The sequence below is a fragment of the Athene cunicularia genome (genome assembly GCF_003259725.1).
Source record: "Athene cunicularia isolate RWA chromosome 1 unlocalized genomic scaffold, athCun1 chr1_part2, whole genome shotgun sequence".
Classification (NCBI taxonomy): domain Eukaryota; kingdom Metazoa; phylum Chordata; class Aves; order Strigiformes; family Strigidae; genus Athene; species Athene cunicularia.
In genome coordinates this window covers 43745246-43755661 of record NW_020799092.1, presented here as the reverse complement: position 1 = coordinate 43755661, position 10416 = coordinate 43745246, and the positions used below count along the sequence as shown (strand labels likewise).

The window sequence follows — 10416 nt, the reverse complement described above, 5'->3', positions numbered from 1 at the left end:
AAAGATTGGACCCCCCCCCAGGTTTGCTGACAACACTTTGCTATTTTATTTTTTTTCCTGAGCTGCAGTTTTTCACTCAGAGTTTCTGGATTTTAAATCTCTCACTCTACTCATCATTGTATCTGTGGTAGTGCCTTGGTGGTCTTTTCAAGTTGTGGTGTAAGGCCACAATATGGTGGCTAGGTGCAAAAGCCTCTGTTTATCTCTTCCTTAAACAGCAGATGCGGTGAATGCCTATTAACTTCATTTGTCTGGGCATGTGCTTCAGACTGTGGATTTGTGCAGTATGTAAGTGGATCTCTGTCTTCCCCACATCACCTGGGAGTAAAATAACTTCTCTTTACAATACAGGTCTTCTGCCATCTTTGTCCTTCAGAGAGAGCACTGTCCACAGGTGCTAGTGGGACAGTGGCTGTACTTCTAGGATTTAACTGCAGGCTCTGCAGTGTCCTGTGTATTAGAAACAGAAGAGGGAAGGGAAGCATCCTACAACCTCAGCAGTAGCTAGGCTGTTCATACCTGTTGGTGTGGCCAAAGCACAACTGTGCTTTGCTGCAGATTTCTGCTTCCTTGGCCGTTGGAAAGAAAATTCAGAAGTCCCAGGCTCCTAAGAGGATATTTTTGGCATTTCCTTCATGTCTGGCTGTCTTGACATGATAAGAGAAGTTTTAGTAGTCAGAGTTTAGGGGTAGGTGTTCTAAGAAATTCCAAGATATGCAAGAATGTATGTGTGTCTTGACAAAATGCTTCCATCTGTTGTAGAGGATCTACCTTTTAATAAACCTGTGCTGTTTGGCCTGAAAACAGATGATCTTTTCATTTTGTCAGGGTTTCTATCTGACAGTGACATCCATTGAGTGTCTTTTCTTATGTCTCTTCATGTGTTGGGGTTGTTGGGGTTTTTTTTCCAAGTAAGGTGGCTTTTACACTGCTTGAAGACTTCTGCTTCAGCTTTTCCTTGCTCTCTGTTCATAGTTGCAGAAAAACACTGTCAGACTTGAAGGCTCCACCAGCGTTACCTCCAGTACCTATGACCTGTCTGTATTCCCTCTTGCTGTCACTCTAGGTGTCCCAGCAGGTTCCTACCACCTGCTTTGTCTCCCCTGTCTACAGTTTCCTTCCTCTAAATTAAAGAAAACCCAAACAACCACAAACAAAAAAAGCGATAACAGACTTTCTCTCCTGTTCTTGATATACCAGCCACAAGTCTCACCAGTCATGCTACTACTGTGCTGAAGTTCACCACTACCTTTCCCTTTCTGGAGTCAGAGTGTGTACTTTTGCTGTATACTAGAGAAAGTATCATTGTGCTGCAGAGGTAAAGGATTTTACAGCCTGTTTTTCTACTATCAAAAAGGAGGAGAAAGGTGGAGTAATTTTAGAGTTGAGCATTCATCTTCTCCCCTCCCTTTTCCTTAGGGCTTCAGGATTAGCCATTCTCTTGGCCAGTCAGGAAAGAAATTGGTGTATCTCTTGATTTCAAGATATCTAAATGGAAATACGGAAGTGAGCCTTACAGAGGAAGTATCTGTAATTTTATTTTTTTTTTTTAGTGATGCAAATCTGCTAACAGTAAAATAACTGGTTGATTGGCTTCTTTATGGTACTAAGACATGGTGATGTCTGCTTTCTCTTCATAATATGATATAGGGGTCTTTTAATTAAGAGTCAAAAAACTTTACTGTTGACTTGAAACATCTGTTTTTCTTTTTTCAATGGAAGACTGAACGTCAAGTCCAGTGTCCAGAAATTTTGGTTATAGCTGATCAGGTGGATGCAGCTGACTGGGGTAATTCTGGACACAGTATCTGAAGGCTTTTCTGCCTTGGTGGATTCAGAACTGTTAAGTCTTGATCCTAGATGCCTATCCTACCACGTAGAGTAAGACCCTTAGGGTTGTCTTCACAATGGGTTACTCCTTACAATTTAAAGTTTAATTTGAATTAGTTTTACTTAATCTGGAATGAGATGCACAGATCTTGCAGTTTAGAGTTGTTCATCCCAGAAAAGCAAAAATGTTGCATCAGCTTTTTGGAGCTCTGTGAAGCAGAGTGGCTGACAGGTCACTCTATTTGGCTGACAGTGATGGTGTGTATCACTATAGTATAGCAGTATTGAAGAAAATATTGTGAAGTCACATGGTGTACACCAGAATCAAACAATTTAACATGTTAGGTGTTGAGTTTGCCTTTAGTTTGGTTTTTGGTTTTTTAAGAGTACCTTAGGAGAAGTCTGAGTCACTTCATGGCTTTGAGTCTGAATGGGAGACTTGGACCAGTGTGTTACACGTGCAAATCTGCAGGTGGATTTCTGTCAGCTCTGTTACACATTCAGAGAAAAATTCTTAAAATATCAATTCTGTTAATTGTAGTTCAGCAGTGATGTGTACTGGTATTTGCACACCTTAGAGAGCACAGCAGGGTCCAAATTTGCCTCAGACCAGTGAGAAAGTTGGTCATTCTTGTAAGTACTATTCATGCTCCTGTTTGAACCTGCTTCAGCATCTTTTGGGAACCTGAAGGTACTTCTCAGTTTCCTTTTTCCAGCATTAATGTCTCCTGACTGCTATCAGTGTTTCTTGAATTAAATTTTGGGATTAAAATTGCCTGTGATGGATATTTTGAAATGCCTTTATTGATAGGAGAACCACTGAAAAGTAGCTTGAATGGTGGGTATCTGTAATTTCCAGGTAATGGAACAAATATATGAGACCATAAAAGCATGTAGTATCAACAGAAAATTGGGACATTACATTGACATTGTAAACACTTACCTATACAGGCCCAAACCAGATAGTTGCTCTTTTTTTTATTGCTTTTTGACCATACCCATTTGAAGTTCCTTTTACCTGCATGTTTATTCATAGGGAGCCTTTGTTACATCTGTGCAATGTGCATGGAGTCAGTGTTTTTAGAATGCTGCAATTTTTTGCATTTTTGTGGTGACATTTACTTGCCCTTTTTTATCTGTTTAGAAGATCTGTGTCAATCTCAAATCTAACTACATGAATGCTTCATCATCTTTATTAAAAGTAAGTAGTCTTCCCACAGGAAATGCACTGAAGACAGATGAAGTCTTCAGTGTATATACCCATCCCAGATACTGAGGAAGGCGTCAGTTTGTGCACATATAAGAGCTGTGGATTTTAAAGTCATGTTGTCAGAGGTGCAATATGAGGAGGAATTAAAAGTAAAAGATGAAAAGGAGTTGTCAAATCATGCAGGCTAATGAAGAAATTTGAAAGGAGCAAGTTGAAAAATGTTACTGAATGTGAATATTGTTACCCAGAAACTGAATATCTGCTTAGGTTTTATGACTTTGAATACCGTTCCATTACTCTTTTGTGAACTTTTGGGGATGAGGGGGATAAAAGGAAGCTTACATTATAGGAAACTTACATTATCAAACAAAAACAGAAACCCAGCAAAACCAAAAAGCTACCAGTTCGTAAAGCTTTTGAAATATGTAGTCTGCAGGGAGATCTTTTTATTGAGATATGCGTGCATGCACATATTTGTGTGCGTATGACATATTTGTATGTGTATATCTTGATATGTTGGCTGATATATCCCTATCTTTGGTGAAATGAAAATCTTTGTTCTGCTAGGAATGTTCGGTCATCTGCATGATGCAAGTGAACAAGAATGTGGTTGTAAGGTGCCAAGTAGAGAAGTTTATTTTTTTGTCAAGTAAACTAGACAGAAGGGTATGCAGAAATGTGAATCCTTTAGGATGATCTCTCTATTAATATGTTAAAGCTATTAATTAAAACTTTCCTGCATTATTTGTCTTAATAGTCAGGTGGTGACTTTTTCTGAATGGAAACTGTTACTGTATTTTGGACTTCTATATGGAAAGGTAATTTTTTTTTTTTTTTAATTGCTGAAGTGGTTAAAGGAGAAACTGATACTAGAATAAGCTTCATGTATTTCTTTTTCCCTCCTTCATTTTACCTGCACAGTAGGAAATTTTAGAAGTCTTATGTGGATATTTCTGTGTGTCTATACTTACCAAGTGTGACACTCTGGTCATGTAGGTGAACTTGTCTGAGGAGCAATGGTGGTTCTGCTTTGATAGCGGTCTCCCACTCAAGTTAATAGCAGTAGTGTCTATAGTAAAAGATAATTCAAGATTATGTGTCATTTGTGTTTAATGTTTGTTTTCTGTTAACTACCTTTTATGTAGTTTTGTGCTCCTGCCGAAGTTCTGCATGTTTGAGCAGTTTGTACATCATTTTTGACTGTTTTAAGTGCAGATCACTGGTGTTTGTTCTACTTCAGACTTCAAGTGCTGCATCCTGAGATACTAATGGCAATTTAGAGGCATCTGAGATGAGTGTAAAGATGAATGTAAGATGCTGTTGAAACAGAGTATATGAGAGCATAAGTAAATGAGCTGCAGATAAATACAGTAAGTGGTAAACTTTGTTTTAGTTTATTGTGCATGGTTAATTAATCATTCAGCTTAGATGGTGGTTGCATTTCTGTGTGACAAATAAAACAATGATATTCTCTTTAGCATGAGCTATTAGAATTCTGATATGACATATTTAGGAATATTGTTTTTGTTCCAATCAGTAAAGTCAGAGGAAATGTCAAGTATGCTTAGCTAAACACAGTGAGTAGGTCTGCCTTGCTTATGTTTAATCACTAACAAATTTGAAATTTGGATCATCTACCTTTTTGGTCTCCCTTTATAGTCAGTGGATAGAGGTCACTCTAGGGAGCAACTCCTCCCCTGATACTTCTCTGAACTGACTGTAAAACAAACCTAAATGTTGCTTTTGAAAGCAGGATTCTTCATGCTGCTGTTTATGATCTTTTCCATTACTGACAAAGACCTTGTGCTGCATATTTGCTTGGTTTGGTGGAGCACGCAAAAGGGCCTCATTATCTAGAGAAACCTTGTCTTTTTGGTTTTGGGTTTTGTTTTTTTTTTTTTTTAATGCATTAGTACAGACAGGAGGGAGCTACTTCTTGGGGGGGAATTTAAAAAAATCTCAGAGAGTTTGTTCCTGAAAATGACCTGAAGTGGTTGGGATTAAGATTGCTGATCAGATGAAGGTTTTGCAAGTATGTAAAGTCAAAGCAGTATAGGAATATCTGAATTTGAAGGAAGATGCAAAAATAAATTTAGTTTTCAACTATAACAACAGCAAACCAAAGTTGAAAATAAACTGTTCATCAGTCAAGACTAATGAGTATGAGACTACAGAGAAAATATCTTTAAAATTAATTCTTCTATGGGGAAAATGCAGGCAGCCTTCTCCAGTATTCAAAATGCAAATATTAGACTAATGTATCACAAATAGAAGCAGACTGTATTATTTGAACTTGGTGGAGAGGAAATGTTATGCAAAATGACATGCATATTTTAGTGTGTTTTAATATAAACCCTGTTTTTACATTTTAACTGGGATTTGTAAATTAAATAATGAAACCTTTCCAATAGTGAAATACTTCCTGTTGTCCTTACTATATGTAACCTAAGGTCTTAACATCAGAGGTGTCTTTGTTTAAGCTTTGCATTAATCCATGTTAAAGTTTAGAATGCTTGAAGAAGTATTTTCCAATTTTCCTGGCCCTTAACGTGTATTTTTTTGCTAGGATTGGTTTGTATGGAGACAGTTGTCCAACCTGTATAGTCTGGAATTCTAGGTGGGACTGGGTCAATATGAATACTGCATAGTATTTCTGAAAATCAGAGGATGGGGGGGGGAAAAAGGGAAGTTGGTGTTTGAGAAAACATTTGAATTTTCTTTGCTTCTGCCAATGTTATTGTTAATACATGGGGTTTTTTAAAAAATATTTATTTTTCTGTGACTTTTACTCCTCTATGTCTAACTTTCTTTTAAAATAAGATAGCTCTTAGGATGTGTTGTCTTTGGGGTTTTTTGGTGTGGACTTTTTTTTTTTTAATTAACACTTTTTCTCAGTTTGTTAGAATGGAGAGTCAGTCACATGGTTTTAGAAGACAAAAACCTATGCTATTGACTTGGGTATTGCTCTTGAAGCTTAATCTGAAAGAGATTTAGTACAGAACCAAACTGTGCTAAAGCAATCCAGTATCCTCCTGTGGTGGAGCAGATGATTGAGTAGAGGAGAAGCAGTAGGTACTGTGTATTTTAAGAAGATCTTTTGGCACACACTGGTATGGTCTACATAACTAAGCTAAGGAGGTACGTCCTGTATTGAAGCTACTACGAGTTGTCTGGACAACTGTAGTAGAAGTACTTCACTGGGAAATGGTAGGTTTCATATGCATTTTCTTGAGCCTCTAGTACTTGTTGATATTTTTCTGCATTACCGGATGATAGAAGAGAAAGTAAATGTTCCCGTTTTGCATAAAAAGGTAATACAGAGATGAAAAATAGTACAAATATATAATGAGGACTGATTAATCAGTAGGGAAGGTTGAAGTGCTTGTAGTGTGTAATAAGCCACTCAGACTGGCAGTACATTTTTGAGGGAGAGAGGGAAGTGGATGCTGTTCCAGGATGTATACATAGGAGTGCATGTATCCAAATTGTAGTGAAATACTGTTGCTGTGTTTGAAGAGGTTAGAACTTTGCATGGAGTACTGTACTTACAGAAGTATATTAACTGTTAAAACGACTGAAAAAGAACATGGGTTTTGCAAAGATGGCCCGGAAGAGCAGGGTGGAAGAACTGGAGCTGTTCTCACTGGGAATGAGTGCAATGCTGTACCTCATGACTGCTGAAGGATAGGTGGAGGAAAAGCTGTTCTTTGTCCTCTGGGAAAGGATAATACCCTTATGACATTTGTACAAAAGGGTTTTTGGAGGTTGGAGGGACGTCTGGTAAGAATGGTCAGACATTGACATAAGGAGATTGTGTAAGGTAGCTCTGTCATTGGTCCAAGAGCTAATAATGGTGTTATCAGGTAGACAATGGCTTCTGCCTTCTGCAAAAGTGAAAGTTCAGCGGGAGTCAGGGACTACCATCCAGGAGATGGTAGCAGTTGCTAGCCTCTCAAGTATGAAGTGTCTCTTTGCTAGGGAGAATTTCCCATTTCCTGCAAAATTCTTAACCAACAAATTAACATCTCATTTGGAAAAGAAGAATACAGCATGATGCACAGCCTTTGGGATGAAGAATTCTCATTTCTCATAAAACAGGAGAACAAAAGCCCTGTAATGAGGTGGAATTACAGTGATTTTAATCAGCATAGAATTTGTGTGTATATACAAAATAGGCTAATATTTGTATTAGCATGTTGTCTTCTCAATATAACATTGTATACATACGTTAAAAAATGATGAAGACTGGCATTTTCTCATTCAAATTGCATTTATTTTCAATTTTTTTTTTTCACTGTAGCTGAAGTAGTATTTTGGTACTTGACTAAGGTCCTACTCTTGCTTTCTTAATCCCTGGTTTAGGACTGACAGGGATAGAGTGTTGTGGAATTTCATCAATACTGTTTGAATTGGCCTGGTAAAGATTGGTGTTAATAATGTCCTGACACTCTTCTGCTGGAGCTGAACACAAAACTGCTTTGGTGTTGTTGGTGCTGTAATGAGATGAGAGGGAGGAGCTGAAACCCACCTACTTCTGTGGCACTGCCTAGAGAGGCTTTGCAACCGAAGTCCTTTCATCTCTTGCAAGGGAAAGTGAAAGTCTAGTTTTGTGCTCAAACTATGATAGTGATTATACCCTAAAACCAGTTGCTTATGCTGTGACTAACTTTACAATATCTACTCAGGAAAAGAATATAACCATTTATCTCTAATTTCTCTTACGGTTTTATTATATTTGCATGTCAGGTATGGTGCGTACTCCCACTAACAGGTTTAGGACTGGATGAAAGAGCCATTCCATGTGTAGCAAGTCTGAATTTAATGAAATAAAAGAAACATAATAGAGTCTGATGATTAGAGTGTTAGAAGAAATAATATTGTCAATATATGGATGCTAAAACTGAAATAGTAACATTTTAAGATAAGTAAAGAAAGCAGCATTACTGAGAGTGTGTGTGTGACGATGCATTCTGAGTTTAGAACCTACTTGGAAGGGAGTCTTAAACTGTAAAGTTTTATGGTGTTGGAACTCTTAAGGATCCAGTTCCTTGTCAGGCAGGAAGGATTAGTCTGCCTAAAGGACTTCAGTGATATAATTCATATTTTTATAGAAAATGTAGTTGTTATAAGAATCTCTTTCTCAAAAAAAAAACCCACCAGTAGGGTGTTCCACAGTATTTGGTACCATTTCTGTTTTGTCAGGTGAAGAACCAGCTGTCAGCACAGACTTATATACCTATGGTGTCAAGTCCTGCTCACATCAGGCAGTGTTGCTGCTCAACATCAGGCAGTGTTGCTGCTCAACATCAGGCAGTGTTGCTGCTCAACATCAGGCAGTGTTGCTGCTCACATCAGGCAGTGTTGCAGCTCAGCTAGAGCTGGTGAAGGGAGAGTCTCACGGAATTGTCTTGTGTAAGCACTTGACTTGTGAGGCCAGATCTCTTCACAGAACCAGGGGTAAATTGAAACTCTCTGCTGACTTTATTGGTGGGGTATATTGACTTTGCAGCGTTTGTAAGTGGAAGGAGGAGGACAGCAGCTTGCCTGGTCTCCTACAGTTTCTTTGTAGGACATGAGGAGGCTGGGTGTGCTCCAGGGCGGTGGTAGCCATATTGGAGATGGCAGCCTCTCCTGCTTTGCTTCCTCCCATCACCCCACCATTGGCAAACTATGGTTTTGCTTGGGTGGTGCAGCCCTGGAACTGAGGCCACACTTGAATCACTCGGAGACCACAGGGGTAAGTGCTGTGGGCCTGGGGAACTTGGTTGCTGTGTTCAGACACTTAAACTCATGTTCAGTGGTAACCACTTTGAATAGGTCCCCTAGTATATCAGTGCTTTGGTGATAGTTTCAGTGAAGTGGTTTTTGTTGAATTGCTTAAAGGTGAAGAAAAAGTTTAGCAGAACAAGTGTATTTAATTAGCAAATCTGCTTTGAAATTTTGCCATGCTTCTGATATGGGGAATCATAGGAAAGTTGTTATGAGAAGGGATGGTGCAAAACACTTGGTGGAGTTTTATCCTGTAGCTGCAGTACCCACAACTGGTGGTTCTGTGCCTCTCTTGCACATCACTCTTTAACAGTGTGAATGTGCCTTTTAGGTTTTTTGGTAATAAAAACTATAACTTTACTGTTGTATGCAACAGCTAGCTCCTTCACTAGCTTAGGGTCCTAGAATACCGCTCTGTGTTCAAGGCTCAACTGATGTGGTTTGTCACCAGAGTAGTTGTTCATTTCCTGTACCAGTTACAGACAGAACATACTGATTCTGGAGACCCCGAGAGGTCAGGGCTTCTGCTTTCCCAGTTGTTTTTTGGTGGTGTTTTTCTTCCTTCCCATTATTTCTTCAGTGAAATAAAATTTCTGTTGGGAAAGTGTTTTGTTTCCTTCCTTCTTTGGATTTGGAAACGCACATTCTGTGCTTCCAGCTTCTGGTTGTGTTTTTCCAGTCATCTCTGAAAACTGTTGGGCATGAATTTGGGTTTATTCCCCTGCTGTCCCAAGGGTGGTTCGTAAGCATTTCTTTATCTCTTATAAGGAGGGGAAATTCCCTTTAAGGTGTACAATAGAAAGAATTGACCTGTATTCAAGTTTTATTTGGTTTAGCAGAGAATAAATTACACACAGCTTAAAAATAATTTTGAGAGCACTTGTGATTTCTTATGTGTTTTTCTTATGAGGCTAATTCTGTATTATTTTTAGAAAAAATTGTCTTTACAGGATTGAGGCATCTGTGCCTTTTTGTTTGGACAAATGATCTGTAGATATATTAGATCTCTGTAGCCTTTTAGTTCATGTTGTGAACTCCTTTTTCTGGATGGAAAAAAGCTTACTACCAATTAATTTTGTTTCCTAAATCTCCAAAAAGAGTATTAATTTTGTTTTTAAAATTAATTTTTTATTGCCTTTTGCTTTAAAACTACTCAGAAGCTGTTAATTTTAGGTTTGGTTTTGTATTATTTTCAGTGCACAAAATGTTTGGAAATGGATTTTTTTTTTTCCATTTATAGAACGATAAGAATTGTGAGACGCTTGGAAGATAATAAAACGTTATTAGTAAAAATATATTAATCTACTTCATTTACAGGAAGTGGTCATCGGTCAAAATTTGTTTACCTCAGCAGAGACAAAAAATTAATGGGCAAAAGTACAGTGTGTAGGTAGCTATTTTCAGTGCACTTAAGGTTCTTCAAAGAACCTTGTTCTAAGGGAGTGGGATAGCTATAAAAACATAAGATTTTGCTCTTTAAAATACTCAGGCAGTAGACTCAACGGTAGATGTTGAAGGAGGTGGCTTTGAAGTATACTAATGTGCTTTCTACTTTTGTGAGGTTTTAATAAAAAGTGCCTTGGAATGATGCATATGTGCACTTGTGG

At 38.1% G+C, this 10416-nt stretch overlaps 1 protein-coding gene across 2 annotated transcripts in view; it reads left to right on the top strand.

The window, feature by feature from the left end:
* CNOT2 (CCR4-NOT transcription complex subunit 2) overlaps window positions 1–10416 on the top strand; it is a 77714-nt gene that overhangs the window by 10251 nt on the left and 57047 nt on the right. The window contains exon 1 of one of the 2 annotated variants that reach the window (XM_026867939.1): window positions 10126–10199. The exons of the other annotated variant lie outside the window; for it this stretch is intronic. The gene's annotated coding sequence lies outside the window, so the exon portion shown is untranslated. Of the gene's footprint in view, window positions 1–10125; window positions 10200–10416 lie in introns of those variants that run through there. 2 annotated transcript variants of the gene reach the window in all.